The 9,474-nt window shown below is 45.0% G+C and overlaps 1 long non-coding RNA gene across 1 annotated transcript; it reads right to left on the reverse strand.

Annotated features, from left to right (window-relative positions):
• Positions 1-663: 663 nt before the first annotated feature.
• On the reverse strand, positions 664-8,523 carry LOC118548556 (uncharacterized). Its single transcript, XR_004923640.2, has 3 exons — positions 8,412-8,523; positions 8,197-8,297; positions 664-788 (listed from the first exon to the last, which is right to left on the reverse strand). It is a non-coding gene; the product is annotated as an uncharacterized LOC118548556 (long non-coding RNA).
• Positions 8,524-9,474: the final 951 nt, after the last annotated feature.

Here is a 9,474-nt window from a genome sequence, read left to right on the forward strand (position 1 = left end):
TCCAAGGAGCAGGGAGCCCGATGCAGGACTCAATCCTAGGACCCTGGGATCATGACCTGAGCTGAAGGCAGACACTTAACCATCTGAGCCACCCCAGGAGTCCTCAGTTTGATTATTTCTATTGACCTACCTTCAAGTTTACTGTTTCTATCCTCAGCTGTGTCTAATTTATTTTTGAGCCTATCAAAGGCATTCCTCATCCTCACTGTTTTTTTTACTTCTGACACTTCTGCTTGATTCTTTTTTATGGTTTTCATTTCTTTGATAAAAATTTTGATGTGTTCATACATATTCATCATTTCCACTAGGCTTCTAATATATTAGTTATTTTAAATTCCCTATTTGATAATTCTATCTGGATCATCTCTGAGTCTGGTTGTGTTAATTACTTTGCCTCTTGACAGTGGGTTGTTTATTTTTCCCTTGATTTTTTTTTAATGTTTCTCCTAATTTTTTTATTGATGCAACATTGTGTGTAGACCAGAAAGCTAAGGTAAATAGTATTTGTGCCTGGAAATAGACATTAACCTTGTTCTGTTAGACTGAGTGAATATAGCAGGATTTGAGCCAGGCTTGGGTTTGGCTTGGGTTTTTTTTGGGGGGGGGGGTGCTATGATTATATTCAGTGCATGACCAGATTCAGATTCTTTCAGCATTACCTTATGTTTATGATCATGGCTGGGGTATCAGAGGGTTTTTCTCAGTGTTCTTTCTTCAGCTGCAGATTTCAGCCTTCACTTTGTATCTCTGCCTCAGAAAGGTTCTTTCTCCATGCTCTTGCCCCCAGCCTGTGGGGTAGACTGCTGTTACTTGTTACTGGGTACTGGGAAGTGTGGGTGGGTTTTATCCTGGTGCAATCCCAGGCTGGCCCTGTGTATCTGGGTCTCAGGAGTGGGGCTTACTCAGAAATTCTGCCGTTTCTTCCTGTGGCAGTTGAACTATGCCTCCTGTCTTATGCAGGAGAATATATCCTATCCCTTTCCCACTTCATGAGAGGCTTCTTATAGGATCTTGGGCCCAGAACTGTTTCCTGCCCCTTTTCCAGGAAGGATTTTTTTGTCTCCTACCCTTCTCCCAGCTACAGTGGGTACCCCAGTGCAACAGAGTTTGCTGCCTTCCCCCAGTGGCTTAAGGGGAATAGTGTCTGGGTATAATCTGTGCCTTTCCCTCAGCAACGCTGCTCCCTTCCACAGGCCTGTACCGCGGAGGGGAGCTGCTTTGGTCTCTTGCCCTACTTTCAGTCCTTTCTCAAGCAATGGGTGGAGGCCTCTGATGAAAGCCTGCAAGTGGGTGTAAATTCCACTTGTGTTTCCAACTCCCAGGGGTGCTATACTCTCAGGCTTGCCCACTTTTAGCCTTTAACAATTTATTACAATTTTTAGCTGAATTATTTTTTTTCTTTTTTCTTTTTTTTGTGTGGCACCTGGTCTCTGTTGTTCATATACTCAACCACAAGAAAGCCCTTGCTTATGTCCCATCTCTCCTTGGAGGGGCTGTCTTTCCATAGATTTCAGGCTTTTTGATTCTGTATGAGCTTAACTTTCTGATAGGTTTAAGGAAATTTATGGTTTTGTAGTTTATCTGACTTTCTGTGCTTGTGAGGATGGGAGAGGCACTATTTTCAGCTTTCGACACACTGGACAGAAGTGGAGCTCATGTTTTCATATCTAATCAAGCATGTACCCTCTCCTTCCTCTTCCTTTCAAAAATCTTTCTTGGCTATTCCCATGTATTTATTCTCTTAAATACATGTTAGAATTGTTTTGTCAAGTTTCTCATTTCCCAAACTCAAAAAAAAAAAAGTCTTCTCTGGTTGAAATGGTGTTGAAATATATAGACTAATTTGGGTCCCAGAGAGTGTTGAAACTCCCATCCCCATGATCTGAACATAGCAGCCAAAGCAGGTGTTGTGATTGGAAGAATGCTCAAAGGCCACCCTGCCTTGAAACTTTGCCCATTTGCTCTGGTGCCTTGAAATTCCAGTACTGGAGGTAAGAGAAATACTCCCAAAATCTTAAGGGATTAAAATCCATGCAGTTTGCCTTGGAAGGACCAGTATAATAACTAATTTGGCAACCGTCACTCCACTTACAAATTAAGACCATGGAACTAGACTGAGTTTTGTGTGATTTGAGTGAGTATGTGAATGTGTGTGTAAAGAAGGGAAAGGGATTCGTTAAGGACATGGGAGCTGGAGGGGAAATTATCGAATCTGGAACTGCGAGCACCTGAGTGGTTGAAAATCCAAATGCTCAACCTCCTGGTGGAGAAGGGCAGTGGGAGGGCAAGCTCCTTCGGCCACCCTTGTGGTCCTCCCCTTTCATTCTGGCCACAGAGGAAAGCCAGAGGCAGGGCAGATGAGGCTCCTCAGAGCAACTGGGCGTGACCAGGCAGCTCGGACTATCTAGAGGGCATGTAGAGGAAAATGTTCTCCAAGAGGAACCAGCAATTATCACACCTATTGACTTGTGCTCCCAAGGCCCTTGCAAATAGGAATCTCTTAGAATCTTCTGAAACAAACCATCAACAGTTTCAGGAAGAATTTTCCAGGAGGGGGGATAAAGACAAAGATTCCAAGAAGGAAAAAAAAAAATTCTTGATGTTTTCCACAGACTGCTCTAGAAACAGAAGGAATGATGTGATCAACACAAGGCGATGATCCTTGGTTGACCCAGGACATTTCATAGACCAAAGCCAGAGCCACACAGCCCGCACAGACGCCCCCATGTGGGCCTGAGTTCTGATGCACCATTTTTGTAAATATTAAATTTTTAACCAATTCCAGCACCTCATTAAGGAGAGACCTGTTCTTTGCCAAACTCTTCTGAGGGAACCTGCTGGATTTGAGTGTAGGTGTCAGCAAACATTCCCCAGTGTGCTCTAATGGGGAAATATTTATTTTGTAACACTCCTCCATGCCCCCAAACACAATTCTGTGACATGCTTTATATGACCGTGGGGATTTGGACTAAGATTTCATATCCACAATGTTCCTTAACATTGAGAAACACAGTTTTAATTGTGTTTTTTTCTTTGGCATGGAGAGGGTGCTGCATCCTGGAAAAGTGGGTCTTCATGGGAATTTCTCTTTAACCCTGAGAAAAAATAATTTGGGAACACATAAGACTGTATTTGGTTTGGGATCGTGAATCCTGGAAGGTCTCTGAAGGAGGCGAATGGGTATGTGAAATAGTTATTGGCTACGCAAGTGGGTTTCACGATGGCCTGTAAAAATATACATTTTCTATTCCAAAGCTGCTATGCCTTTACTAAAGCTACTTTTTTTTTTTTTTAAACACAAAAGACTTTCCACAGAGTCATTTTCTGCTTTGGAGGGATAACATTTAGAGCAAGGTATAAAGGATCTTTTCCAGAATAATTACCATTTAAGGCGAAGATCTCCAAGATTGCATTTGGACTGGAAGGTGCTAGCACGGTCCCTGCTCTGTGGACACATGCCACTCTCATCCAGCAACCGTGGGAAAGCTGGCCACCCATTAATTTCAATCACATGTTCTAAAAGGTGAGATGTGATTATCTGCTAAGAGAAGGCTCTATCCAGAGAAGCCAGAGGAATGGCAACAGCACACTGAGCCAGAACCCAAGAAGGGGTCCCAGTCCTTTTCATTGTCCTCTTTTATGTGTCAGAACCTGTCCCTGTGGGCACTTCCGGGCTTGGGTGCCAGAATTCAATGTCCCCAGCCCAGGGCAAGCTTATGTGCAGAGGGCTCATTTACATGACTGTTGCTTCTGGACTAGTTCAGTGATTTGGGATCACAAGGAAGAAGGGTAGTGATGTGTTGTGGCCAAAGACAGAACTTGGGCTAATGTTCATTAAGACCAGCCAAAGAGCGTCTGCATTAATTAGTGTCTTTGCTGGTAGTTCTGTTAGGAAGGAATATCGTTTGTCACTAAAATAAGACCTTTTGTTAGAAGATGATTGTTTTTATAATGAGACTGGTTAATTTTGGGGGGGGATAGTTTTTACATACGCACTAGCAAAAATCAAATTCATCATCTGATACACAAACACAATAGGAAAGGTAGAAGTGTAAGTTCAAATATTGGTACATTGATTCGTGGTCCATCCAGCATAATATTTGGTTTGAGGAACGACAGGTAGAGGGCATAGTTACTGGCCACAGTGTCTGCCTCGTCAACTTAGGAAATACGTCCCTCCTCCCACATACCGTTTTCTCTTCATAATTTACAAGATGCCTTAATCCATCCAGCTCTAAGCCAATTATCTTTTACTAGTTGTCACTGTGTAAAAAGTTAGTACTACTCTTTATCTTCCTTCTCAATGTGTAAGCAGTAATACTTATTTTTATGTACCTACATTTATGTTGATCTCCAAGGTAGAAAGAAAAAAGTGATTCTGTTATTTTGGAATTTGGAAACAACTCTCCATGTTTATCTTCTTTGTGAAACTTTCACAATTTTATAGCTTTTTATCACATTTTCTTTCATCCCTCATCTTTCCAGGAAAAAGAACATTTTTTTCTTTTTTTGGCTGCATGGAAATTATTCCATTTTCTTGACCATATTATTGTATTTCTTTGGATCTTCTCCAGCTCCATTTTGCCTTCCCAGCAAAGAGATGTTTTTAAAAAGCACTAATTTGGGAAATAACATCAACATGGTTTATTATTTTTCTTGCTTCATGAAACACCAGTTTGCTGTACTAACAGCTGTCAGTAAAGCCAAAAGTTAGTTAAGTAAGTAAATAGTTTAGTTTAAAAATAGAAGTGTTGACACAGGCATAATGTATTAATTTGCTAATCCTTTTGGGACTCACACACACATAACTAATTTGTACACACTCTTGTAACTTCAGAAGATCCAAGGTGGTGATAGAATTATGTACCCACCCTTAGCTATCAGTCAATGATCAATAAATTGGTAAATTATGAGTGTACCAATGCATTTACACAAATAACTCAATAGGACTATGGAGTGTGTAAGTTAATTAAGGTTCCCCCAATTGAACAACTGGAGAAAACTCTCAAACATTATCCAGACCAGCCCCATACTCCCTGGTTTGGCAATACCCAAAATAGGCAAATCCAACTGTCTTGCAACTCATACCCCTTTCAGTAGGCACGGACTGTGGCCAGCACTGGGTCAGGCACCAGAGGCAGGAAGATCCTGGGGTCTGGTTCTAGCTATGAAAGTAGGGTGATGCCGGGTTTGCTGAGCCGCTGGGTTATTGAGAAGATTGATGTGTTGATATCTGCACGCTGCTGAGAGGAGCCCAGGCACGCAGTGAGCCTTGCCTAGGTTATTATTAAAGTTCCAACATTTTAACTTTGTTTTCCTAATCAGAAGGAAATGGCCTATGTAAAAATGAGCAGTGCTGTACTAGAAGTATGAATGGAGAGTGTTGGGGGCCCAGGGAAAGGGGGGGCTTAGGACATCTCGGGAAGTTGGGACCGGTATCGGGAAGAAGTTTAATTTGGGCCTCAGAACCTGGAGGAGGTTGAGGAAGAGCTTTCCAGATTGGGGGAGCATCAGGTACTAACTAGACTTGTTCTTGCTTCATTTTGAGGCAATGTCCTCATATTTAGGTCTTTGGAGAGCTAGAGAACACTGATGAGAGATGCCCCGATAAGAGCCTGTCTTTTTTGAAGGCTGGTAAATCATCCATAATAACACTTCCCTTCCAGACAGTAACCTGCCCAGTTCCCCTGCTCTTTCTTTGGGGGATTCATTTTTGTCTTTCTTTGGTGGAGAGGCAGCTAGGAAGAGCCTTGGCAAAATCACAAAGTAAATACAGTCTGTTTGCCTGACGTCGGGTTCGCCGCCCCCAGGGCCAGCCCTCCCTGTGCCCGCTGAACTCAGGAAGCCAGCCTTCCACCTTTTGGCAGAAAAGGAACTTGCAAGCTCATTGTCACGGGACTCGCCTGGACTTACGTACTACCTGCATCCTCATGGCAAGCTTTCTGAGAATGTTTTAATGCAGAGGTTCCTAAGACCAGTGAAATTTGCAAACATTTTGGCAACCCCTGGCAAAGAGCTAACTTCTTAGTTTGCTAAGTGAGAACATTAAAAAAGAGAACAAATTCCTACCTAACATCATCAGTCCTTCCTAAAAGAAAGCCTACTTTAACAACAACAAATAGTGGAAAGGATAGTCCTTGCCATGGAGTATAATTGGTTTATGAAAAATCAACTACCTTTATTTTGCCACTGGCTGTGACGGTCATTTGGGGAGCACTGTATTAACTAGAGGAGATGAATACCTAAAAGTGGGAAGGCAGACACCTGTAGGGGCCAAGTGGGACCAGACAGAGAGGGTCTTGGTTTGCTTTGCTGTTCTGCCTTGTGTTTCCCCCATCGGACCTGTCTGTGCCTCGGTAGCCGGGCTTCATCAGCCTCCAGTTCGTGACTGTTACGGGAATCCAGCCTTGGTTGCTAGGATTCACAGCCCAGACTGTCTGGGTCAGGAATTGACCTAAATGGACCTATTGTTAACGAAGGCCATATCAAGTCTCCTTAGTCCTCCTCCCCATTTCAAAACATTGTTAAAACCCATGCTTGACCATGGCCCAGGCCTTGGAGAACACATTAGTTCTAAATGCCCACTGAAGTTTAGAAACCTTCACTACATCGAGGGAGGTTAATGTGCTTAAAATATTAGACTGTGACGTAAATGCTGCTCTGAAGGTAACTGTCACCTTTGAGGCACCTGGCATTTCAGGCCAACTTGGGACACATCAAGTGTCAATAAAGTTTGATTAATCATCGCAGTCTTCTCAGTCCACTATGGACAAGGTCAAAGTGCTAGCATTAAGGAATGAAATGTGCAAAACCTGCATTTCTATTTTTGGTCCTGCTCTGCAGTGTGGTTTCTTAGGTCGAAAAGCACCGCTGCTCGGCAGGACTCAAGGAAACAGTGCTGATGGCCTCACTCTCCTTGCATTGCGATGCCTGGGGAAAGATGGCCTGCTGCTGACTTGTGTCCTGAATGAAAAATGGATTCCAGGTAGAACTGTGACTCCTTACAATTTACTGGAGCTTGCTCAAGAGAAATATCCTTGAGTATTTATTTATAGCTGCTGACTCCCTTTCAGACACACTCCAAATTTATTATTCTTGAAATTGAATTGATTGTAATCACTGATTATGGAAACATTGAGCAATTTCAAGGTGGGCTGGGAGGAAACCTTTGTCATCAGATTCTGCATTCAACCCTGCTGTGTGCCTTGGGCCACGATTTGATCTTTTCATTGTACTTTTGTGTCTGTGAAATGGGGAGATGCCACCTGCAATGCAGAAGTGTGGAAACTAGAATAACTGCACAGCGCCAGACACCTAGCAGACCCGCAACAAATAGTTCGAGCAATTATTGGCAATAATTTTTTAGCGGGGGGGAAGAAAGCTCCTTTGGCACTTCCTTCCCCGTCTGGGACAGGGGTGCGGTTTGGGGGGTGCTGGGAGAATATAGTCTCTTTCATTGTTCTTGCTTCTAAGAACGTTTCCTCCTGCTGCCATCACAGGGTGGCGTGAGGAAGTGGGTGAGCAGCTTCTCCTTTGCTCTTGAAAGTCCGGGGCCCTCCCCCACAATGCCTGTGCTGTTAGTGCTTGCTCACAGGCACGTGTGTCCTTCAGTTAGGTCGAAAAAATCCTTGTATGGCCCCCAGCAGGGCACGAAGCAAATGCTGGTTGGTTGACTTTGGAAGCCAGGTTAGCACAAAGCAAATAGGGCTCGGATCCAGACCAAGTCCAAAGACCGGGACATCAAAGTGTAATCTCCTATTTACTATTAAGTTTGCCTCTGCTGTTAGCATTGCACTTTGTAAACACTCGGCACTCAATAAATGCCGGCAGACAGATGGAAGCACCGATGCCAACCAGCTGGTCGGCAAGTACTGACTGCCCAGCTCCCAGAGCTGGCTTCTGAGTCTCGGTGTGTGGCACAGCTCTGGCTAAGCCCCGCACCCCCCCCCCACTTAGCACCTGTCAATCTCCTGTCCTCCGTGAAAGAGCCCGTTTTTCTCCCTGCTGGGCCCCCCACTTCTCCAGGATTTCCTCAGTGCTGTCTGCCCAAGTCTCACTGCTGTGGGAGGTGTTGCTCAAGACACTCAGGGACAGGAAAACTGGAAACTCTAGCCAGCTCTAGGCTAGGCATGGCTACAAATTCTTCACCTTCCTAGCAGCCCAGGGGACGGGGCGGGGGTGGGGGGGTCTTCTTACCAGGACCACAGTGAGTCTCTGAAGTCTGGCCCGCCGAGGCCCCAGCCAGCTCTCGCGGTGTCCCCTCCGAACGGGTAGATAGCCATGTGATCTCGAGGAGTCTGAGGAATAGGAAGGGAATGGAAGGGTGAGGGTGTTTTCTGCTGACGCTCAAAAGCCCCCTCCCCTGGATACAGGCCCCGTGTGCCCAGCCTGAGTCCCAGCATGAAGCTTACCCTGTCCAGTTTGCTTGTGCATTAGTTCATGGCAGCTGTGGTCGCAAAATAGGACCAAATCGTCCCGTTTTTAATTCTGTGTAATGTTGCCATGAAAATGGGCTTAACTGCTTTTCAGTATGGTCATTATGACTCTCTTAACTTCCCTTCCCCATGAAACCTTGCATGAGTCATGGCTGGAGAATCTCACTCCACCCCACTACCCCAAGAAGCAGAAAGGCTGGCTTCCTGGGGTTTCTCTTCCTGGCAGTAAACCCCGTTGTCCCTGCAGGACTGTTATAAGTGATCCAAGGTTATGGCCAGGGAGCCCATAACCTGGCAGGAGTGGGGGGTTCTTCTTACCGGCTCCCTCCCTGTCCAGGAGGGAAGACGGGTGTCTGTTCCAGATTTCCCTTTTGGGGGAGAGGGGAGGATGGAGGAAGACCCCGAGGCCTACCAGACACAGAGCATCCTGCCCTGTGAAGTCCTCCCTGGCCAGGATCTTCTCTTCCCAAACTCAGGTCTGTGTGTTCTCAGGGTCACTTGGGCTGTTTTTACGTGAGGGACAAAAACCCACTTAGGCCTCTGTATTAGTTTCCGAGGGCTGATGTAACCAAGTACCACAGACTAGGGGGCTTAAGCAGCAGACATTCATTGTCTCACAGATTTGGAGTCTGGAAGTCCAAAATCAAGGTGTCGGCAGGGTGCTTCCTGCTGAGCTCCATGAGGGAAGGATGTGTCCCAGGCCTTTCTCCCTGGCTTGTTGGGGGCTGTCTTCACACCATCTTCTCTCTATGCATGTTTTTGGGCCCAAATTTCTCCTCCTTATTAGGACACCAGTCATATTAGACTAGGGCCCTTGCTAATGAGCTCATTTTAATTTAATATCTCTTAAAAATCTTCTCTCCAAATACAGTCACATTCTGAAGTACTGGGGCTTAGGACATCAATGTATGAATTTTTGAGGGGACGCAGTTCAGCCCCTAACAGCCTCCTAAAGTGAAGGTTTATTTTAAGGATGCTCACGGCCCTGAGCTTAAGTGGGCCAATAGGAGCAGCAACTCCAGGGAGTTTTTCCTTTCCC

Source organism: Halichoerus grypus, chromosome 8 (genome assembly GCF_964656455.1).
Source record: "Halichoerus grypus chromosome 8, mHalGry1.hap1.1, whole genome shotgun sequence".
Taxonomy (NCBI): domain Eukaryota; kingdom Metazoa; phylum Chordata; class Mammalia; order Carnivora; family Phocidae; genus Halichoerus; species Halichoerus grypus.